The sequence below is a fragment of the Acipenser ruthenus genome, chromosome 3 (genome assembly GCF_902713425.1).
Source record: "Acipenser ruthenus chromosome 3, fAciRut3.2 maternal haplotype, whole genome shotgun sequence".
Lineage (NCBI taxonomy): Eukaryota > Metazoa > Chordata > Actinopteri > Acipenseriformes > Acipenseridae > Acipenser > Acipenser ruthenus.
The window spans coordinates 72,984,452-73,008,610 of record NC_081191.1 but is presented as its reverse complement, the minus strand read 5'-3'; the positions used below and the strand labels follow the sequence as shown (position 1 = coordinate 73,008,610).

Below are 24,159 nucleotides of genomic sequence, written 5' to 3'. Positions count from 1 at the left end.
ATATTTTTTTTTTTTTGAAGCCTCACAAATATAAATATGCATTATCTAAACTTTTAAATTAATCTGCAGTTACTCACAGGTATAGCAACTTCCTCCTCGAAGTGTCAGAAAAACAGGGACAAGGACACGTTTAACATACCGCTGTTAACGTAGAAACAACAATAGCGTCAGAGACTTGTCTGATCCAAAATCTTCACATTTGTAGCAGTTCCGCTTGTTAACAAAAATCAGTCTCCACAACCCTATATTAGATTATCAACAAACAAACAAACAAAAAGATCCGCAAATGTTTGACCACTTTTATTCGTTCTAATTTGACAGCATGGGAATAAGTCCCTGTGTTAAATACCCTCCCCTCCCACACAGCGAAACAAACCACAACCTCTTACGCATAAGGTTTCCAGGTCCGTCCTCAATGCTTTCTTGTCATAGGTGCATTTCAAATACCAGTGCGCATTTGTTTAAGCATTTGTTTTCTGAAAGCCTATCATGCCAAGCCAAACTTTACATGAAAGAAAGAAGTTTGCAAAACAACCAAACAATGGATAACGTTAAAAGTGTTTTATTTATTTATTTAATGTAGCGGTGTATGAGGGGTTCTTAAACTCTTACCAGAACTGTACACCACAGAGCAACAAGAGCCGCTTAAACAATCTCTGAGTCAATCAACCAGTCACGGCAAGTCAAACATCGCTGAACCCATGACCCAAACATTTGCCATAAACATCCTTACATTAATATAGTAATATGTCCACCAAATAATCAAATGTAGTTACACATGTTTTCAACAAAGTACAGCGCTATAGCATATGGTATGCAGTCATTTATTATTCTATTTTAGTTTAACCGTTGTGCTGTCAGAATTTCTTTTCTATATTTAGTGGGACTCTGCACTATAGGAACATCGTTTTAATATTCCACATAACTCAGACCTTAAAGGAGCTTCACAATGCTATGAAAAAAAAACACCTAAGGCATAAAATGAAAAGCACATTAAGTTACATGTCTTAAATCACACGTTAATAATCATAATGACATTTCGAGAACAACTGCCCTGGAGCACTGTTTATATAGAATGCAATCGGAACATGGGAAACAATAGTATTCATGATTGGTAGACACAACATTTAGACGCAGTCAGTTTGGATCAACACTGTGAAATAGTCCTGTATAAAGCGCATTGGAAAGTATACATAAGTGAAGTACCGCAGTAGAATCTGTTCTGTTCACACAGCGTCCTGGAAAAACTCAGGGTCCACACCGCTGCTACTTTGTGGGGCATTCGATGCCTGTTTTACCCAGTGTTTCCATAATAAATTATCCCTGAATAGATAACCGTCCCTCTTCAAAAATACTGTAGGCAAAAAATTGTAACGCGACATGAACAATTTTTTTTTTCTTCATTTTTTTTTTTTTTATCAGGGAACGAGTGGGTTCGATAGCTGGATCGTCAAATATTTCAAGCTGCAGACTGAACAAGCAGAACACATTTAAACTGTGCCTGAGACTTCATTATTTGTAACTTTAACTGTAACTAGTTACATTTTTTTCAGACTAATACAGTAAGTTACTGTAACTGTTTACAATTTTGTTCAAGTAACTGGTAACTGTAACAGACCTCTTCCCCAACACTGATAATGATAGGTCGGATATTTGTTTTTCATTTTACAGTCTTGGAGTATTTTTATTAAAAAAAAGTCAATCAAATACCTATATGTAGTAAATGGATATCCTTTTTTGAAGATAGTGAGAATAGCTATTCAGGAATACCAAGATATTTAGTAAAGAAGCGGGCTAAGTGGGATAAATGTGCAATAGCATCCCTTCAAAAAAGGATAACATTTTTGGGGTACAACTCCTTTAGTGAGAGGGTGCTTGCTCATTAAAATTATTTGCATATATACTAAGACTGGTTCAGAAAGGATATTTTGTAAGCAAGCAGTGTGAGTGGGGTAAAACTGGCTACTAGTGTAGTACCCCAAGCACCACAAACCATAACGCTGTATAATCCACGTATACAAAATCAGAAATAAAGAGTGCATGTTTATTTAAATAATATTATAAAAAAGGGAGCTCATCTTTAAATATTAGGAAACCTAAAATATACATGCAGCAAAGGGTTAACTGCAATTTTATTCAACTAAATTTATGTTTAACTGTGGTTTGACCCAGAGTATAGCACTGCTCTATAGTGTATTTAAAGAAGTAAACTTCTATAAATACTTACAGCCGCATGGAAAATTCATTTTTCAGAATACATTGGAAAACTCAAACTGCCGTACAGAAACAACTCATTTCCACTTTAAAATGAAAATGTCATGAACATTTAACTGTTTTCTAACTCAAATGTAACTCTATTAAACACAAGTCAATCATGCATGCTATAATATTTAATAATAAAAAAGAAATTTCCCACTGAAGTTTTATTGCTGGAATACTACTGCATTTGGAGACAGTCAAAATGGAGCAGCTTTCCAGTATGCCATACCAATCTTTTGCACTTCTCTGTAACCCCGTACTTGTTTATGCTGTATTTCATTCTGATTTGGGAAGGAACCATTTTAAATGTCACATCTTTCATTTAAAATACATCTAACTGTTACCAGATGAAATATCATCCTATGAAAAGATTCCTTAGCCACTGAACAGAAAGTTTTAAATCCACAACAGATATACCATATATACTGAGCATCAAAAGAAACTTATCACTATTATAACACATTTATTTTCTCAGAAAATAAGGTATATAAATGTTTTTGGTTTCTTTTTAATCACTCGATCATTCATCCTTGTCCATGACACGCTTGAGTGACTATGACTGAAGCATAGCACTTAATCACCTAATTAGTGAGACAGTTGATTGGACACTGGATATGGAGTGATTTCAGCTGTTGAATTGCAAGCTTGAATACTTTCAGCTGTTGAATTGCAAGCTTGAATAAAAGCAATAAAAGAAAAAAATCACAAAAAAACACCAATATCAGCATGTTGGAGACTGGACTAGGGCAGCATACTGTGGCTTGCACTCTTGGGTGCTCACAGCCAGCAATTTCAAACCTGGCATGACGGAATAATGAGACACACTCTGTCAATGGCCTCAAACTGGGAGACATGTGGCTTCTAGGGCTCGGAGACCACTGAACAGGCAGATGCTTATCCAGGCACTACAAGAGGAATGGGTCAGGATTCACATCTAGTGAATTTTATCCAAATACAAGTAATAAGTTTTTTTTGATGCTCAAGTATAAGTCATACATTTCTTTTGATGCTCAGTATACATATATACACAAAAGTGCTGCACCAGATCCATGAAAAATATGTAATACTTCTACTTTGTGAGTGGCTTTTTCCTGATTTGGTAGGGTACATCTGCCTCTTCATCCTGTTGCGCTAGAAAGGTAAATACAGTAAAAAAAACAAACAAAAAAAAAACACTTGACAAATTTATCATAGACTTCATGATGTCATTATGAGTGAAACAGTAGATATTTTCAATATCAAGTCAGTTACGTTGTATATATATTGTAGCGATCTGTACTAAGTGTTATGTGCTGCATCGTTTTGTGTCGCTGTTCCGTATTTTGTCTATGGCCTGATTGCCTGTGCATGAGCGGGTGCAGCTGTGGGGTGGGGGGAGTGTGATCGAGTTGTGACCCCAGTGTGCTTGTGAATGTTGTCCAATCGAGTTGTGTTTTTCCCTCATTCGATTTGTGGGGTCCAATAACGTGACTTGTCAGGTCTACATTATGTCAGGTTATGTCTAAATGTTACATGTTTTCGCAGGGTTTTTCTGTATAATGGGGCAGCTTGCACGTTGCTGTGGGCTGTGGTGTTGTGTGCTGACCCTTGATGAATAAAGTCTGCCGTTTAGCAAACAAGATCTCAAAACGGTCGTCTGGATCCTTATTTCCGCTCAACATTACATAGGTAATCAGAAGCGGGATAGAACTAAAGCATTGAGTACGAAGACAAGGAGCCAGGGCGAGACCTAACTAGAGTCGGCATGCCATTACAGCTTGAGTGGATGCCAGCAAAGGAATAGAGGTCACCTTGTTGGATGGTAGAAGAGGAGCGGAGCCGGAGGGAGCACAGTGCCCCGAGGCAGAACGTCAGGGCTTGCCCAAGCAGGGCAGCAGAGCCGGAGGGAGCACAGCACGCCGACACAGAATGGTAGGGCTCCTCCAGCCAGTGGGAGACGGCAGAGATGAACTGCACCTCTCACCCTGACTGACGGTTGCAGCACAGAGGACACGACAGCACAGCCAACGGGGCAGGGTCCAATCCCCCCCCAAAAGCTGCTGACAGCGCCGCGACTGTGCCCACAACTTGTATGTGTTAAATCTGTTGCACACAGTTTTCAAATGATATGTAATGCGTGCTGCTTATCATTTTACCAATGTAGAGTACAGCAAAAACCTGTGAAATAGAGCTATATAATACCATCTCTTTCAAATTTAATTAAACTGCTAGCTGCAGCATCTCTGTTATGCTTTTAAATTTAGCTTTGTTCTTATCCTTTCATCCATGACAATTTTCTTTTACCCTGAGTAGCTGAAAATAATGATTACCAGTGGGATGAGCTCAGTTTGTCATTATCATTGAAGAGCTATACAGTATTAGGTTCTTCATTTTCTATTGACAGAAAGAAAAACATTTGACAGGCTAAATGAAAGTTTATAGAGAGACAGAAGGATGGAAATGTCTCAGGAAACTGCATTAGTTAAAATAAGGAATCAGTGAAAGTGAAAACATAAAATTCAGATTTTTTTATAGAATGCCTTAAAAAACAGTATCTGACTACTGGCTATTGCTATAGAACTTTAACCTATAAATATACAACAAATCCCACATCATGCTGTAACAATTAAATTGTACCAACTCAACAGTCCTTACTGCCACCACAGGGAAAGCTTCAGTTTTAATGACGGAGAGTTAGTTATTAATGCACCACTCATTTTTATGGTCTAGTCTAGGTGAGTAGCCTTATTAGACTTTTTTTTTTTTTTACAGCCTAATAAATTAATTGAGTTTCCATTCCCAAGGGAAGTACACTGTATAGTTAATGGACTAAAAAGTAACCACCACTCTTACTTTAGATGTTATATATAAGACGATTCAGTACCATCAGCTAATACTTTGCAACTATGAAAACAACCCTGTACCTGCCACTGCAGTAGTCAATCCACAGCCTGTCAGCTCTACTGGAGCACAGCCTCTTTCGACAACAACAACCCTAGAGATGGACAGTTCAGTAATATTGCTCTATTCTTTTCATTTTAGAAATATCCAGACAAACTATAAGCAACTCTGACACATATATAGTTATTTGTTTAATAAAGTTATGTTTTCTCATTATGTATGTGATCCTTTTTGACAATGTTTCAGACTATTTTTTCAAAACTTTTCAGAAGTGTACCTGACAATTTATTACAAGTTTGAGGTAAACCTAGGTTTCAAAATATTGTTTTAAAAAAAAAAATTATGCGGGGGCTCCCGAGTGGCACATCCAGTAAAGGCGCTCCACATGGAGTGCAGGGTTAGAGTCCAGGCTATTCCTTTGCTGACTGAGGACGGGAGCTTCCATGGGGCGGCGCTCAATTGGCCGCGCACCGCCAGGGGGAAGGGAGGGTTAGGTCGGCCAGGGTGTCCTCGGCTCACCGCGCACCTGCGACCCCTGTAGTCTGGCCAGGCGCCTGCGGGCTTGCCTGTAAGCTGCCCGAGAGCTGCGTTGTCCTCCGACGCTGTAGCTCTTGGGTGGCTGCATGGTGAGTCCGCAGTGTGAAAAAAAGTGGTCAGCTGACAGCACAAGCTTCGGAGGACAGTGTGTGTTCGTCTTCGCCCTCCCGAGTCAGTGCAGGGGTGGTAGCCGTGAACTGAGCCTAAAAATAATTGGCCATTTCAAACTGGGGAGAAAATAATAAAAATAATTGGCAATGACTAATGTAAAAAAAAAAAAAGTTTTAGGTGAACCTAGGTTTTAAAATATTGTTTTAATAAAAATTATGAGAATTCTAACTGCAGTTGTGCCCTCGTCCTTGGCCCGGGATGCATAACTGCCATTATGGTCAACTACCACTTGGTACAGCCTTCATCGATGGGCACTATCGCTTAAATAAAGCACCACCCAGGTCATTAGATATACATGGTTTCACCATGTGAAATAGTTTTACTATAAGTTAACTGCTCTTGGTCGAACCCGCTCTTACATGTAATTATTTAATGTATTCTCTATTTTTTTTTTGTTCTTATTTGATTTTGATCTTTTGCTACTGATTTTATTGTACTTTACAACTGCTCTTATCTGTAATGTGATATTCTGTAATGTGATATTCTGAAAAGTGATACGTAACAATATGATATTTTGTAACAATTGTAAGTTGCCCTGATAAGGGCATCTACTAAGAAATAAATAAATAAATAAATAAATAAATAGGAGAATCTACTCATTATGGGTCAATTGCAGCACTTCAAGTGAATATAATTGGACCAATAATTTCCCTCCTCTTTATAAGGTGTATTTAAACAATTCCCATCTTTTTTCCCCATTGTATTGCCTTTTAACATCAAAAAGGGCTTAAACTAAAAAAATATCGCTGTTAAAATTGTTCTCCACGGATGCAAGGACTTTCCAGTGGTATCATGAACTTTCATTTGTTTTGTATCACCACCGCAACATCTTGCTTAACAACCTACAACTAAACAGAAGAATGTGTAAATTAAAGCCAGAGGTTCTCCCAGTTACAGAATCAATAAATAAATGCATCTTCTGTTTAGGCACAAGAAGGGAGGGGAGGGTTCAAGGTCAAAATCTCCTAATTCTATTACAGAAATGCTGTGCATAATGGCAGTTTTCATATAATTATTTGGTGTTGTCAATACACTGTTCCATCAGCCCTCATTTGTACAGGGAAAGCAAGATTTTCTACAACCATAAACATACATGATAACACATGGTCACCAGAAACCTGAGACAGAAGCGTTATATGTACAGTTTTGGGGTCTATTATTTGTTATAATACATGGTAACATAACACTAGAAAACAGAATTTTAAAAAATTGTAAATTAACAATTCATTTTAAACTAGTTCCTTGTAATTACATTTTTTGGGTGGAGGGAGTGGAGTGTGGTAAAACTACATGTATTATTACTAAGAATCAGAGTTGAAAATTTACTTTGCTGTTTTGAAGGGTGGAGTTGGATGATTTCCTCACCACTGAAGAGCCTCTGCTTTCCAAGGGCCATCATTCTAAACTACCTAACATCCCACTGAGGGTATGTGGCTCAGGGAATTTCTTACTAAATGTATGTGGCTTATTGTTTTCCTAGGAGTACTTGCGTTAGTCTGCTGTTCCACAAATTTCTCCTTGGGGATAAAACTTTAAATCTGCAGGCCGGTGTTGTTTGTTTTTGTATTGATGGTGTCTTCTTGTATTTATGTACTGGTGGTATAGTTTATTTAAATAAATTGAGGTTAGCAATGTTATCATCAGCCTTACTTACTATACACGAGCATGATTATTATATGCAAGTCTCTCACCGCCACTGTTCAAAAGTAAATATTGGTGTTATAAGTTGTAGGAACAAGTTATTCCTGTTTTCTTTCCCTATGTTCAAGCCACCTTTAGTCTGTCCCACAGTACGCTACTAACAGCAATACCTAAAATGAACTGTTTATGGCGTCTGGTATTAATGATTAGAGGCACATGAGGAAGGATGGGCTTGCTTTTGCCATTGCTATATCTTCCACTGCTGTCATGAGGTAATGGCTTTGGTCCATGTTCTTTGTTTAGGTTTCTATCTTCCATCCAATTTTTTTTCAGCATGCCTTTGTGCATCTTCAGAAATCATTCTCAAGTTTATATTGTATGCCTTGGAGCAGCTCCATTATAATCAATATTATATTCTAGTTTACCCAGGAGGGTTCTTCAACAAACACAAATTCTCATCTCTGACAAAAACAATTGAGATGCTGTATTATTGTGCAGTACCTCTTTGTGGCATATGCCCAAGAATGAAGCTGGTATGGCTAAGAATTAAACTGGTGTGGATAACTACTAAAGAGTTGAATTTGGTTCAATTTTGTATAAACAAAACCTCTGTCACATGAATAAAAAATACTTACTGAAATCCAACTGGAGCATATTGGATGAAAGGGAACATTATGGATAACAGCCCATCACTGAATGACAAGCCCCAGAATAATGCAGCTTAAAAACAGTATATGGGCAATATTCAGACCCTCCATAATTAAACAAACAACTCGTAAGATAGTCTCCAAAGGAAAAGTAGAAACAAACAAGACAGTATGAAGGAACATAGACAAAGAATCTGGATGCCAGTAAGTGGTTTTTGAATACAACCAATAATTCTTTTTATGAAAAAAACTTAATAAAATGCATTGGCAAACATTTCAGCTAGAAGTCTTCTCACTGAAGACATTGAGAGTCTTCTAATTAAAATGTTTGTCAATTAATTGTATAGTGTTGTACAGTATTACTACAGCACATATTCTCTCATTGAATGGTTTACATTTACGGATGAACCCAAACAACTCTGCATTTTTAAAATACATATAAAATCAAGTACATTTGATCTAATATGTATTACTATTACTTTGTAGATATTATATTTTCTTACATGAAAGAGGCACTCATTATGTAAAACATACATTTTTTCATAGCATTTTTAGACAATAGAACTGGCGAATATCTTGCTGTCTTTTCCATCCTACACTTCCTGTTGAAGGAACGCATTTTACACACGTGAGTTTCTTCTGGGAGTTTGAGTCCTTTTAGGAAAAACACCTATTGACTTTACAAAACTAGCAGCAAACATCTAACACCCTGTTCACACATGTATCAGAGCGTTACTGGTCAAATTTGTTTTGGTTTAGAATATATCAATACGATACCACTTTGTGCCCTAACTCACTTTTCAAGACCGATACTTTTTTATATACCTGTCCACATTTAAGCTGGTTTATATTGATACACTTATGTCAAAGATATTCTGTATTACACCAAGATATTCAATGCCACTGATTCTCCATAGGGGACTCTGTCACGCTGAGCGCAAAGAGTTGTGGGATACAGAGAGCTCGGAAGAGGATTTTCTATTGACAGTCAATGGAACAGTGTTGGATTGAGCTGCTTTGAGTTTCGTTTATCGAAGTTTAAAAATACTTGTGAAGTCTGTTTTACTCTTGCCCAGGGTGCCTTGATGAAAAGCATTAGCTGTGTTAATGATGACATGCCGTAATCTATAGAGTTATAAAATGTGGATTTAATGGTATTAGCCATTCATTTTTTATATGTTTTTATTTTTTAACCATTGATTCAAATTTCACTTTGACCATTTACTACTGTAACTTATCTGTAAATATATTTAAAAAAATACATTAATAAAACAAGCAGAATGGAAGTAAAGGCAGAGTTGAGAATCTTGGTAATATCCTTGGTGTAAGTGTGCGCATGCCTCAGACTCATCCATTCTGTTGTCGTACCGATCCACCTGTCCACACTTCACTGTTCCGAGTCATATCGCAGTTGTACTGGTGTAACAACAATTTTTGCTACCTTGTCAATTTTTCCTACTGGTAGCAAAATATGACATGTATAACAGTCGGATTTTGCTACCTTGTCAAATTTTACTGCCTGCACCAAAATGTTGTATCAAAGTATAAACATTCAAAAGAGGAAAAATTGGATGGCTGTTCACTTTGTGTCAAAATGTCCTACCTAAGCTATGAAATAGGGTAGGGAAGCAGAATTTGATGGCCGTTCACCTTGTGTCAAAATGTCCTACCTTAGCTATGAAATAGGGCAGGGAAGCAGAATTTGATGGCCGTTTACCTTGCGTCAAAATTTCCTACCTTAGCTATGAAATAGGGTAGGGAAGGGACATTTGTAATGTTCTGTTGTATAGTTTTATGTTCTCCAGTGACAGAGTGGACGAATGGTGACGTCAGGTCAGAAGCAGGAACCAAAAAAACTGACACCAGAACTGCAGATACGGTGCAAAGGTGCTTGTGCTGTTTTATTTTTAAATGACAAAAATAAATAAAATATTTTAACAAAAAGACTTGCTCACAGAGCAAAAATAAAACAGTTAAAAACAAAATCTCGAACACAAATAATACGATCAGGCTGGGCAGTAGCCTTCACTGATCCTATACGTTTTGGTTTTTAATTCTCTCTCTCTCTCTCTCTCTCTCTCTCTCTCTCTCTCTCTCTCTCTCTCGTTCGTTCCTCCTCTTAACACCCACCTGGAACCGAGAGCACTGCAGGTTTATATGCAGGTGGCCATCTCCCAATTAGCAACAATTACACAACTAATTAAACTCGGGAGTAATAAATAAACAAAATCTATGTACAGGGCTCCTTGCCCTGTTACATCTCCTAATACAAATTTGATAAAAACAAAACATAGCCATAGCATTTAACAGAAAGTGCACCAACCTTCAATCAAAAACACAGGAGCCAGATGTCTCAAATTTTGCTTTTCGGCTTTTTTGTAGCCTTCAGGATAGATTTTATTGGTTAGGTAGTCACTAATAACTGAAACCTTTGCAGTCGTGATCACACTGAATACTGAATTAAACACACTGAATGAAACAAATTCCGATATTTAACAGCAGAAGCAAAATGTGAAGACCTCTCCTGAGCTGCAAGGGAATAAAAGCTTTGGGCATGCGCAGTGCACATGGGAGGAAAAACTGACAGGGTAGAAAAAAATGACGTTACACCGGTACAAAACTTGCTCTTGACCGGTACGACGCGGTAACAACTACAGTGTGAATAGACGCTGCGATAATGTTCCGCAACGATACCTGTATAAAAATGCAAGTGTGAACAGAGCTTCAAATTTGTACATTACTGCTTAATTTTCAACACTGGAGTAAAGGCTTTGAACAATATGGCCTAATAACTCATTCTGAGCATTTTTTTAAAAAAATACATATTTCTCCAGAAAATAAATAAATAACAGGAAAAAAACCTTCATAATGTTTACCATTTATTGTCTTTACAATAAATTCAAACTCCCAGAAGCTAGATGCATTGGTTTTAATTTGAGTGCCAATCACTGCTTTTCCTATGAATTAAGTGTTTTCAATGTCGACTTAATTCTTTCATGCGACAATACAAAGTTTACCGGAAACACAACATTGAAATACCTACAAGGTGCATTCAATAAATATTCTTCTCTACCAGTTTCAAATAAATTACCATAAAAAAAAACAAATTCACCTTTGCCATAATGTATGCATTTTTTCATATAGGAAAATCTGAGACCTACAACATTATGGTAATAGGTGTATATTTGGTAAGATTTACAGAGATGATTTTGTTAGATCATGTACTTTAAGTATCAGGAGTTAATTGCTTGGCTGTTAACCAAAGAAATAAAATGGTATTTACTATCCTTTCGAATGGGTTCTTTTGAGCAGCTCATGTGCTAACATGAGCATTAGACACATACATTACACGATCAGTCCATTACACCATAACCAGATTCATCTCTCTAAGTAGAGTTTGTAACAAGTAACAGGACATCCAAACATTTTAATAAATCAAATTTGATTAATAACTCGTTTTAGTCAATATTGAAACATATATCAAATTACTCAATACTTAATGTTAATAGAATCAGATTATTCACAAAAACATATTAATCATAGGCATCAATTGATTTTTTAAATGAATGTTATGTTAACAAGTACAAAAGTTAGTATGAAAAAACACGTCTGTATCTCAAAATCTCAGCCCATAGTACAAATGCATTCAATACAACTCATTAGCAAAAACAACATTATATCAACACACTTATCAAATTAATATCTATGACTACGACTAATAATAATAATAATAATAATAATAATAATAATAATAATAATAATAAAAAGCTAGAGTCACATCAGGCAGTGGAGCAATCACATAACCTTTTGAAATGAATCTATTGCCAGAGTTCTTACTCTACGTCCTGCCTAGATATAGACAATCTGTTAGGTCGAATTTGCGAATTTGTGTTTTAATTGACATTCCGACCAATACTACTTTGCTGCAGTTTATTTTTCTAATCCCCGTAGAATAGTTATGGCGCTGGTGTACCGTCATAATAAGCAAGTTCTGACAATTATAGATGTCAAAATCGTATTTTGGTGTCAGAAAATGCCACCCTTGTATATTATGATTAAACAGCAGCAATCTTCTGCCATTCTAAGAATAAATAATAATAATAAAGAAATTGTCACACAAAATAAAGTATATTTTACTAACCCTTTAAATGGATGTTTTACAAAAAATGTAAAAGCAGAAACTACGGCATCACATAGTTTTCTTATTGATCAGGTAATATGCATTTAAAATAGTCAGCTGTTGTTACCCCTTCTACTACACGGATACTTATTGTCATTTAAGTCATTATCATAATTCTGTGTCTTCATACTACATGAATACTTACTCGATTTGTATACATTAAAGCAACTTAAGCTGGGTAGCTATTTCTGACTGAATAACTGAAAGAAAAAGAAAACAGTGGCAAGAATGTGCAGCATAAGAAGTTGGCAAAAGGTGACTGTAGCAAACAACAGCAGAGCACTGGCACTGTTTGAAGCTGGACGTGCTGAACTCCCAGATTGTTATATAAGAGAATAAATCAGATGAGAATGACCTTTGGATCCTTCTTCCACAGACAGCCATGATTGAAAATGTCAACTGATGTGGTGTTAAAAGCTGATGTCTTGTTGCTCTAGCACTTGTACTGCAGCATCTGAGTTGTGAAACTCTTTATATAAAAATTTGTGACGCATCCCATTTGAGCCAGTTGTCCTTCCTGTCATTTAAAAATATAAGACTCAACACCTCCCACCCCCTATTTCTTTCAGATATAGCTGTATCTACTGTGGCCTCATTCCAACCCTCTGACATATCATGTTTAATCAGCATTGCAGGTTGTTTGGAGGTGTGCAACAGTGCTAACCGAGGGCAAAGAAGAATGTGACAGTTCTGGTGCTGCTTTTATGCCCATGGTTAGGTCAGCTGTCTTTTTGTGTTCATCAAGAAAAGTATCTTCAATCTTGATTAAAATGATTTACATAATTTTGTGTGATGGTGTGGTGGGGTGCCCCTGTGTGTATTTTTGTGTTTTATGTTGTATGTGGCGTGTTAATGTTGGTGTATATGTATTGGTGCACAGGATGTAATGTGGGGCTATGTAACACAAGTGTTGTTAAAATGTATATTTGTATTTAGGCACAGGGATTGCACAATCCAGATTAAAGTAGGTATTAGTATGGAAGCACAATTAGTTCACGTGCAGATGTACCGAGATTCCACTTGAATGATTGATTAGCAATCGAGTCTCGGTCCAGCGGCATAAGAGATGCAGTGTTTCGGTTGGGTGTTCAGTGAGTGAAGAACGGGAGTAGAGAGAGAGAGGAGAACTAAAACTAACAATAGCTACTCGTGCTGACATCACTCAGCATGATACTTGTTTGTTTTGTGTTCGTCCGCTGGGTTTTGTTTGTCTGCCTGTTTCTTTTGGCCAGCGTGCCGTTTTGTTTTGTAACAGTGTCTGTTTTGTTTAAATCTTTTATTTTAAATAAGCGCGCAAGAAGAGCAGTTGTACCACAGTCTGCTACTGTGCTGTAGATTCATTTCCTGGTCTGACGTCACCCCTACAGCCATCCATGTCACAGATGGACAGATTAAACCTCTCTTACACATAAAGTTCACTCCACTCCACCAAGTACTGGGACACCCTGCTGTGTCCAAACACACACAAATATTGGTTTTGTATCTTGTGAACCTAGTGTTTCATAATAATACTTTTTTTTGGCTATACAAACTAGAATCAATCAGAAACCACTCTGCCAGTCATGTCAGGCAATAGAACAGCATTACTACCTGTTGCCTGCACTACAGGTACAGGTCTATATGTTTCTATACATACGCAGTGCACACTACTAACTTATCCACTCATCCAGTGACTCTGGGATCACACAGTAAATAAAACTGTATTCTCTGTTTCTGTAAACCTCATTGAACGTGTCATGTGAATCAGCCTATTCAATTATGGTATCATAGAAACATTATTTCTGTATTATTTGTGTCTTTCTGACATTTTGCTCTACGTCAAATATTAATCGACTTTCTTATGCCTGTGCTCTATCTTCCACTGCTGCCTGCTGTCATGAGGTTATGGCACAATGATTACACAATGATTCTAAAACAACTTACTCTGCACCAGACCTGGGGAATATAGCCAGCAATAAATAGATTAGCAAGTGGCTTTGGTAACATAAAAACCTTTTCCCATTATTTCTGAGTAATGGACTGAAAAGGTTTGGAAACTACATAAAAGGAAGCTAATTAAAAAAGATCACTTGTTAATTTCATTGTAAATCCCTCCACTTAATCACCTGTATCACATAGAGCTGGCAAACTACAATGGCAACACTAACCTGCCACTGTAAGTCTGCACAGTAATTCTGCAATTTCCCCATGCTTTTCCCATGGTTGCACTATGCATTTAGCATACTGTACTATGGTTTTGCCATGTTTTTAATATGTTTTACCATACCGCTCTGAGCTTTATAATGATAACGTATACCATCATGCTTTAAGTAAACTTTAAATAAGGCCAAGGGCACTTGGTGTAGCTATGACCCTATCCCCCAAATTAATCCCCTGACATACTGTATATACAATCCACCTAGTCAGGCTCAATGTTTAATGCCGCAGGTTAAAAATAAATAATACATAGAAAGCTATCTCATTAACTAGCAAAGCCACCAGATGCACAATTAACAGGTTTCATTATATTTCAACAAAGCACCTAAGTCAGTTCACAACAGATACATTACTTTAGTGAGTTGTTTTTTACAATATTTTGGGTACCCCTAAGATATAAACTCAAAAAGGTAAGTCCTAATTTTGTCAGACAGTGCTATAGATTCTTGCAAAGTAGTGTTCAGTTTCTGTAAATATAACAGAAATATATTACAGGGGACGTGTTACTTGTGTGGGTAGTCACTGGGTAATACTGAGGCAGACACCAGAACATTGGTGTTGACACGCCGCACAGGCGCGCAGATTTATTTTCAACACACTTGCTGACACTAGGGTACCAGCAATGGTAGCCCTAGTGTCACATTTAATAAAGAAAACAAAACAAAACAAAGCTAAAAAGTTTGCCACACAAAATGGCAAGCGGTAGTCTCACTAAAAGGAACATCCTGCTCCAGAAACCTACTACTCTACGGTAACCTTCTATATACTGCTTGGGATCAACATCACCTAAACTGACCTACTACTGTTGCTTCCGAAGTCACGGCCTCCCATTAACTCTGGGTCATTGTGACATTCCTGGCTTAGCAGCCTTCACAGGCACTGTCTTGCAGTTGAGGGGTTCCGTGTAGTAGTTCCTGCAGAGCTGACGCTCTCCTCCTTGATGTCAACAAAACAAGCTTTCCCTCAGCACCCGTCTGTGTGGCAGTGGCATTGCAATAGCCTTGAACTGTGGCGAGGATGCTTTTTTAACTCCACACAGCATTCCCTGGAACACCCCCAAGCCAATCAGAGCCTCCTGATCTGCTCAGCGCTGATGAGTCTCACTACCCAATTGGTTATCCAGCAACGCGTCTCAGCGGCACACACCTGCGCAGGAACCAGCAACAGGGTTCCCTGTCACATATCCTCCCCACGGCAACAGTGGACCTGACCGACCGACTTGGACAGGGTGACCGGAGCACAGGCTGGTGACCGGGCGGCTGCAGCTGCTGGCAGAGGTGAGAGCCTTGCGACAGTGTCACGATGTCTGGAGACACCGGTTCGAGTCTAGGAGATCGCCGGTTCGAGTCCAGGCTATTCCACTGCCGACCGTGGAAGAGAGCTCCCATGTCTAGCTAATAATCTCCATAATAATTACCTGAAAATTACACAATATATATGGAACAATGACTTTATTAAAATAAAACTTATTCTGCACTAGTGATAAATCATTGTTTTTATTTCTTGTCAAACTGGATGTATTCTTGCAGAGCTCTGCACTCTCTGGTCTGGACAGAATGAGAAAAACACAGTTTCATCAGGGAAACCTTCTTGGTGCACCAGGAAATTACATCATAAACTGCAGTTTACTGCAAAGTTTGTTATGTATAGTTAGGGCTTCTGATTTTCGTTTTTAACCAATAAAACCCGATAAAACACCCCCGATACAAAACAAATGAAATCGATGGACAGCCAATAAACACCGGAAAAACTGTGGAAATGGTTAATCAATTCACGTTGACTTTACCCTATTCCCACTAAAAAATAAAACCTACTACAAAATAATATTAATAATAAATATATTTCCTAGTGCTGCTGGGCAATGTCCCACCTTCCTGACTTGCATCTATCATTGATTCATTCTCAATACTTTAAACCCGCCCCAACTACTGAATGACAGCACATTCCTATTGGAGACTCCGCTTGCAAGATTTAAAACGAGATTACAATCAGGATGGAGGCTTGTTAGTGGGATTTCAAGCTGTATTACAGTTAAAATAATACCAAGGGTTTAAAACAGAATTGTGGCGAAATTTACAAAAAGTCCTACACACAAAAACCCCAGAAGAATGTGCCTGTGACCGTAAGGATTTCATTGTGGAAGACAGCAAACGAAAGAAAGTACAACTTAGGTGTGCAAGTACTGTCGAATTACTACTATACATATTTTGACAGAAAAAAAAAATGCTCAAGCATTTTGGAAAGTAACCGAAAACACTAATTTGATACAGTATATCAAAAACGAAAGCCCTGAAAAAAAACCAAACATTTACATAAAACTCGAAAATAGCAAAAAATAAGCACTGAAAAATACAATTAATAAAACCCGAAAAACAGAAGCCCTATGTATAGTAAAGAAAGGACGATGGAAGGGGATTTATCCCCTGTCTCTATATCCTCAGAATCTGATATTCTCAATAACTTATGCTAAATAATGTTAATACATTTTATCCCCACTGGGGGATTATAATATACTGTATCAATAATAGATATAACTTATACACCATATATCTACATTACAAAACAAATCACATTTTATGATATGGTAATTTTGGCAGAGCAATGATCATTTGCAAAGAAAATGTTAATCTTGTTTGGGGATAAGTTAAATAAAGCCCTTAAAAGAGAACAACATTTCAATGAAGCTCTTGTATTATGTCGATCTATACAGCTACTTTGTTTCCTGAATTTGCTCACAGGGAAAATACCCTTGTGTTTTGACATTGCTCTAGAAGCTTACATTTTTATTTGTGTAGATTGATTAATTAAAAACAAACAAACAAACTGGCAGCCAAGCTATGAGTCTGGAATATGAAAAAATGCCATTCGCAAGGAGAACAACTTAAGTAGGTCAAGTGCATTCAGAGAAAGAAATAATGTCATGGAAAGCAAGCAACCTGTTCTTTCAGCAGGGGCCCTTAATATAGGATTATGGCATTATAGATCAAATGCTTATCAAAAAAAAATACACAATGACCAAAACAATACACAATGACCTCGATATATACAATAGAAAGGAAACATACTGCAAATGAATACCCCTGTAGATGAATACTGTTATTGCAAATTATATTATAATATTATTTCCTATTAAATATCAGTACCTAGAAAACTTTTTTAAAACTGTCATTAATAAATGATAACCTTCCTAAAATCTTATTAGTAAAAACTTGGTGATATGCCTATGTAATGCGCTTAACTTCTTTTTTAAGACGCTATTTTCCCCCGGAGGAGTAAACAAAACCAAAATTGCATTTAAAATAAAAAGACTGCAGAAATAAAATAAACATTCCAGATTTTCATTGACTTATTTATAATAGTACCATCTACCCTGCTCAAGTCTTGACTGCCAAAAAAATGCATTGTAATTTCTAGCAATTCTTTATGTCAACTTGTGACAGAGAGCGAATGAATCCTAGTCAATAATCTTTATTTTATATAGCGCCTTTCATAGTGGACCATCATCACAAAATGCTTTACAAGATGCAGTAACAACAGGAAAATCCATAATACTTAAAATACAGAAAAATGCATAATGCATGATATACAGTGACTGTATCTGTGTTGTGTGTATCTGTGTTGTGTGTTATGGTTGTTGTGTTGTGTGCATCTGTGTTGTGTGTCATGGTTGTTGCGATACACATCGCTGTGTAGAGCCAGTACTATTATTTAACGGTTTCAAACCATGAACAGCATTAAAAGAACTGTTTGAACCATGAATCAGAATACATTCTCAATTTAGATGGTAATCGCTAAGCACACTTATTTTAGCACTTCACAGAAAGTTGTTATTCTCAGAAAAGTTGTTATTTGGAAAGTACAAGAAGTTTCGTTTTTAGTTTATGAAAGGTTCAGGGTGTGTGGTTATACCAGAGAAAAACTGTTTAGTTTCAGGCAAGCAAGCTCTTTTCTTTTTTCAGTCTTCTTTGACCCAGGTCCATTCAGTCAAGGCAAAACCCTTGTTTCAGATCTCTTCTTGGCAAAACCCTTGCTTCAGATCTCCGCTCCTCGGCAGGCAGCAGAACAGGCCCCTTTTAATGCACCAAAACCTCCTCTGTGTTCTCCCCATACTTTATGCACCACTAAATTAGACAAAGATCCTGCCTGAACACCTGTGCTTATTTTGTATATTTTCCACATCAGGCCAGGCCTAAGGATCTTAACTAGCCTAGTGGCAATACAATAGAAACATACAAGCCGACTGCAAAACAAAATATTTTTTTTCACCCTATTCTACATTATAGTGATATTTAAAATATTAATAAATAAAAGCTTATTGAAAATATACACACATTTTAGACATGTTAGTTCACTCAGTTGTATTTTAAAGGTACACCTACTGGAATTTGTTAAGATAGGGATATAATGCCGGTCATAAAACTGTGTGTTTTGGACACAGATTAGGTGCTGCTAAATGTAAAATAAACTTGTATGGTTTAATATTAATCTTAATATATAGCAACATGAATTACTGTAGGCACTGTCTGAACATCAGATAAATCAAATAAGTAACACTGTAAATCTTTTTTTGACAAAATGTTTGGCTTTTCTTCCAGCAGGTATCCTACTGAAACTAATTAACCTTCACTCAAGACTTGCTAAACCTCAAAAGCAAACATTTCTGTATCTTTAAAGATGAGGTTGGGTTTGTTTTGGTGCTTCAGCAAATTGGTTTTGTGCACCTTCTGCAGTTTCTGTTTGCTTCCCTGCCAGACACTATTTAAATATCTTGCTATTTCTATGTAGGTTTGTTTCCCTTCTCTAGATTATCAAAAACAAACAAACAAAAAATGTTCTAATGAACTTTTTTGGCTAGTTTTGCCAATTTGTCCCTTGGCACCCATACTTTTCTTTGAAATTACCACCAGAATTTATACAGCAGAGTACTGCATATAGGTACTGCAAAGGACACAACATTCAAGCACTGGTGTACACTATGCTCTATGAAAAGACTCTCCAAAGGTAATGCAATTGCAATCTTTGCTCGCTGGATGGCACCGTGTCCTAATTAGAAATCCCAATTAAAATTTAAGTTAATATGAAACAGTTTTAAATTGATTGTCATTTCAGCTACACTATTCAGATTTTGTGCACGTCCTTGGGGATTATACTGTATATCTGAACAATATGTTGGATTGCAGTATAGTGAGAGCCACATATTTCTTTTCTTGATATTCAATTTGGCCTTGATATTCTCTTTATGTCTGGAAGGCGATAAACATGCTCCCTATGGTCTGTCATTGAGGTCACAGTGGTCAACAGTGCTGTTTTGAGCTTTCATCAACATGAACAGGACCTGTATTTTTTTTCTCCTCCTGAAGACAGCATGTTGATTCTTGTTAGGTCAAGAACGTAGTCAAGTTATTACATAAACTTTAGCACACTCTTCAAACTTCCAAATTAAAGGTAACAAACATTGGATTGACAAGTCTGAAAAATTCTGCAAGTAGCACATGATTCTTCAGGCAATGCAAGCTAACAGACTTTGTGAAAGGCGAGTCAAGGCAAGGTTTACATGAGATTTTAATGAACATGCAACCTGTCAGTGCACCGCTGGGATTATTTTGACCCTGGCCTGCAAGTACCTGGCCAGCAAGTGAGAGATTTCATGGATAGCTACTGCCTGCAGCCACAATCATTTCACAGTGGAGACTTTGACAAATGGCAAACAGGCTACTGTGTGAGAGCAAGAATATTGATAATCTCTACAAACATAAGTACATAACTCAAAAGGAAGGCCACTGCTTCTGCACTTAACTCTTATTCCCACTGGCAGCAAGCAGTGTAAATTAATACAAGGCAAATTAATGCTAACTGTCCAATTAGGGGACATGTGCTAGCCCTGACAAATTACAAAGACGACTTCCAAGGACTCTCTGGAGTACTAGAAAAACACCTCCTGGCTAAGCAAACAATAAATAGGTAATGAAGAGAAAACAAAGTAGATCTTTTTAAATCACAATGTTTAACTCCTTCACCACCCATTTTATTTTTAAATCTTTTTTTTTTATCTCTTCAATATTCTAGAAGACAGCAAAACAGGTATTCATGTTTACTGGTGCATAAACCCTTGTCAAAACAAGAGTTTATATAATGACATCTAAAGTGAAATATTCTCTATGGAAGTGACCACAAGGCCTGCATGTTTCCACAACAGAACCCTTTTACCAGCTTCATGATTGACACGCTATGCTGTATAGTATTTCTGTATGTTTGAAAAACAAAAGGCAACACAGGGTTCATGAGTTGTTGTTGTTAAACAAAATAAATATTTTTACGTTTGCTGTTTTTAATTGTGAAACACAATAAATATAAAACAAGTATTGGTGCGTCACATGACAACACAAATATAGGTAGTAGTTGATCTGCTCTAGACTTCTACAGCCACGACATGTATACTTACTCATGCTACTGAAATGCCTGTCAATCATTTCAAAGCCATCTTGCTGTACTCTCAAGAAGGGTGTCATTAATAGCTCTCTGCTTCCCCCCCCCCCATCTGCAGAGTCATGCAGCATCCTCCTTCTCCCCCTCTGAACACGCAGTGCAGGTGGTGTGTCAGTGCCCAGTGGGGAAGGCGTACCCTTGGGAGGACGTTGTGCCCTGGTGTCGCGTGGCTCGATCTCCTCCCTTTCACCCCTGGTGGCCCCAATCTCTGCAGAAGGTGGTTCATGTTGCAGACTGGCATCTATTGGATATTCAAGGAATTGAATTCATACGAGATAACAATGTCATCATTATTAATATAATTACCTGGAATTTGTGTTTTCTCAACACCTTCTGGCACTTCCTCAAAACCCACATGTTCAGACTGTACTTGTAGACCCTGCAAATTCTCGAACTGTCAGACTGCTGTACTCATCTGCTTGGCTGCTGGCCCAATTTTTGTATATGGTTATTGTCTTTTTGCACTACATTTACTGTATTTTATCATTGTTCCCTGTACTATGTAAGTTATTACACTGTATATTAGTGTAATATTATGTAACACACTGTATTTGATTCTTGTAAATCTTGTAAGTTGCCGTGGATAAAGACGTCAGCCAAATTAATAAATAATAATACAACCTATGAACTGAAGTGAATCTTGTAGATGTGTTATACATGTTGTAATAAAAGTTATGTTTGTAATCAAATATCAGGCTGGCTTTTCCCTCGTGAATTAGATTTCAATCCCATAAAGGGAAATAATTACAACTCAATATATTCTTTAACCAATAGTTACATTTTCAGGTCATACCACATACCACTTACTGAAGCTGCTATGGCGACCCAGCTCTGCTTCGCCTGCTCAGGAAATGGTGCACTTGGGCTGTAAATTGTTTGCTTTTGTGCCTCTGTCTACTCACAGATCGGGAGGAAGATTGTTGACTAGGATTCATTCGCTCTCTGTCACACCTTCGTTCTCTATCACAGGTGCACATGTGCTCTTAAAGGGAATGTTGAATCCTTATTGGTTGTAACCTTACTCTCCCCCACTGTACTTTGATTGGCTGGGCACATGATTCACTATTTGATGTGAGTCAGCCCATGCATGAGACCTGACTTCTAAATTACGTTTTCATGCGCTATCGTGGCTGTTCGCTAACCCCGTCATTTTTGCCTGAGCAGAAGCGGCTGCACACATATTTGCTCAATAGGGATTGATATTATTTAAAAGAGGGTGCTCACATAAAAAAATGGATGAAGTAGGAGAAATTAAAAAAAAAATAGAATGTGGCAAAAGACAAATACATTTCTGCAAATATAGTATATAAATGATAGTTCAATTAAATGTAATACAACTTCTGTTATAAATATTACATTTTTTGACATCACTTGTAGAAAACAACATTTGTTTGTAAAGCAAATCTGATTAAAATAGACACACACGCATGGTTGATAGTTTCCACTGAGACTACTTTAGAGATGTTTGGATGTGCACGCTCCATTGATACTTTCAATTACTGTGCTTTATGTAAACTATCTTCCTCCTTGATGTGGGTCTGACATCCAGTTTTAGAACAGATTTGAATCACTGATTCCATTTTACTTTATTATCCCAGCCCTACAGTGAAAAGGCCATTAATATATACAAGATAGCTGCTGTTATAATACGTCCCAGGACAGACGATTTATTTGCTAAATCCGTTTAAAGGTCATAGTCTGGAAGTGGTAAACACGAGCTGGAGGAATTCAATGTGCCCGTATCAGTACACTGTACAATCATGTAACTGTGGTGAGCAAAGCTTTCTTTCTAGAGGTGGAAATTTCAGCAAACAGTGGCACAGAACACAGTCAAAACAGCTCTTCGACCAAGAAACCCAGGTCCCTTGACTGCGAGTAATTCCGCTATACTAATACTACAACAGCTCGAATGACCTCTACTGCAGACAACCACCCCATGAATTATAAAAACATTTTTGCATTGACCATTGTTTTAATATTGTATGCTATTTTGATTATCCACTCATTGAGCCTTATTTTACAAAGCTCACCAGTAATGCTGTTTAAGTCTATTTTAATGAATAAAATACATTATATTCATTAATCTGCCAATTGTTGGCTTCCTTAATAACGTACAAGTTATTTAAAGAATGTGTTTTAAAAGTATTTTTAAAAAAAAAATTAAAACACACTTTATCAAACAAATCATGAGTTGTACCTTTGTGAATATGGATCAGTGTTTCTTCATTTGAGTTTAAAGCTTGTTTTGCACTACAAACTCCCCAGCCAGTTTCAAGTGCCTAACACCAACTGTATCACTTGATCTAAAAACAGGCATAGAGTAGTAAAGTTTACAGAGGATTTGTGTTGGCATTTGTAGGATATACCGACTTGAAATCCCAAAAGGAGTAAGTTGGAAATGTTGTATGAAATGGAAGTAAGCTAGAAAAACGTAACTACAGCAATCTTGGAGACATACCAGAGAATACAATTAAAAGAGAACATTGCTAGATTTAGTCAAGTATCCAACAATGAAAAGCAAAAGAAAGAGCACAAAGCATGTTCTAAGGTAAATTTCTATAAAGTAAAGGTGTACAATTGTGATGATTTGTTTTTAAGTAGGGGGTGTGCAGATACTTGCAAAATCTGAACAACACCCCTTAACATGTTTTAAAGGGGAACTCTAATGCAAATGAATATATAACCATTTCAATAGAAAACATGTTAACTAAAGCATTTGACCCATTTTCAGCCTCTCCTTGAGCAGTATATCGTATAAAAACCATTAAAACAAATTAACATTGAATGTATTGGAGCTCTCTTCCATCGCGCTTTGAGTGACGTCCTGTCGTTGACTCACTCTATAGTCACACATAGTATTCTATTGAGCGTATGTCCTGTTCCTATATTATGTAGCCATTGTTTTGTTACGGCCCCCTGTTGGTTTAAAGGCATAGGCACACAAAAATACTTTTTGTTTCTGTTTTTCCTTTTGTTACTTTTGCACCCGAACACTTTGCATTCCGACATAATTCACCCTGCCGACATTCACTGGTGTTGGTGGCTGTCACCAATATGATGTAACAGCGGAGCCAGAAAGGTTCCAATATGGTGACAGCCTGCATTTCCAGCTGACCCAGAAAGCTGACAAAACGCTTGACTTTTTAACAGAACTGGCGCAGC

The 24,159-nt window shown here is 37.2% G+C and overlaps 1 protein-coding gene across 1 annotated transcript in view; it reads right to left on the bottom strand.

Annotated features, from left to right (window-relative positions):
- Window positions 1-289, bottom strand: part of LOC131723070 (carbohydrate sulfotransferase 9-like) — an 85,134-nt gene extending 84,845 nt beyond the window's left edge. Inside the window, exon 1 of the mRNA XM_059016407.1 lies at window positions 78-289. The gene's annotated coding sequence lies outside the window, so the exon portion shown is untranslated. The remainder of the gene's footprint in view (window positions 1-77) is intronic.
- Window positions 290-24,159: the final 23,870 nt, after the last annotated feature.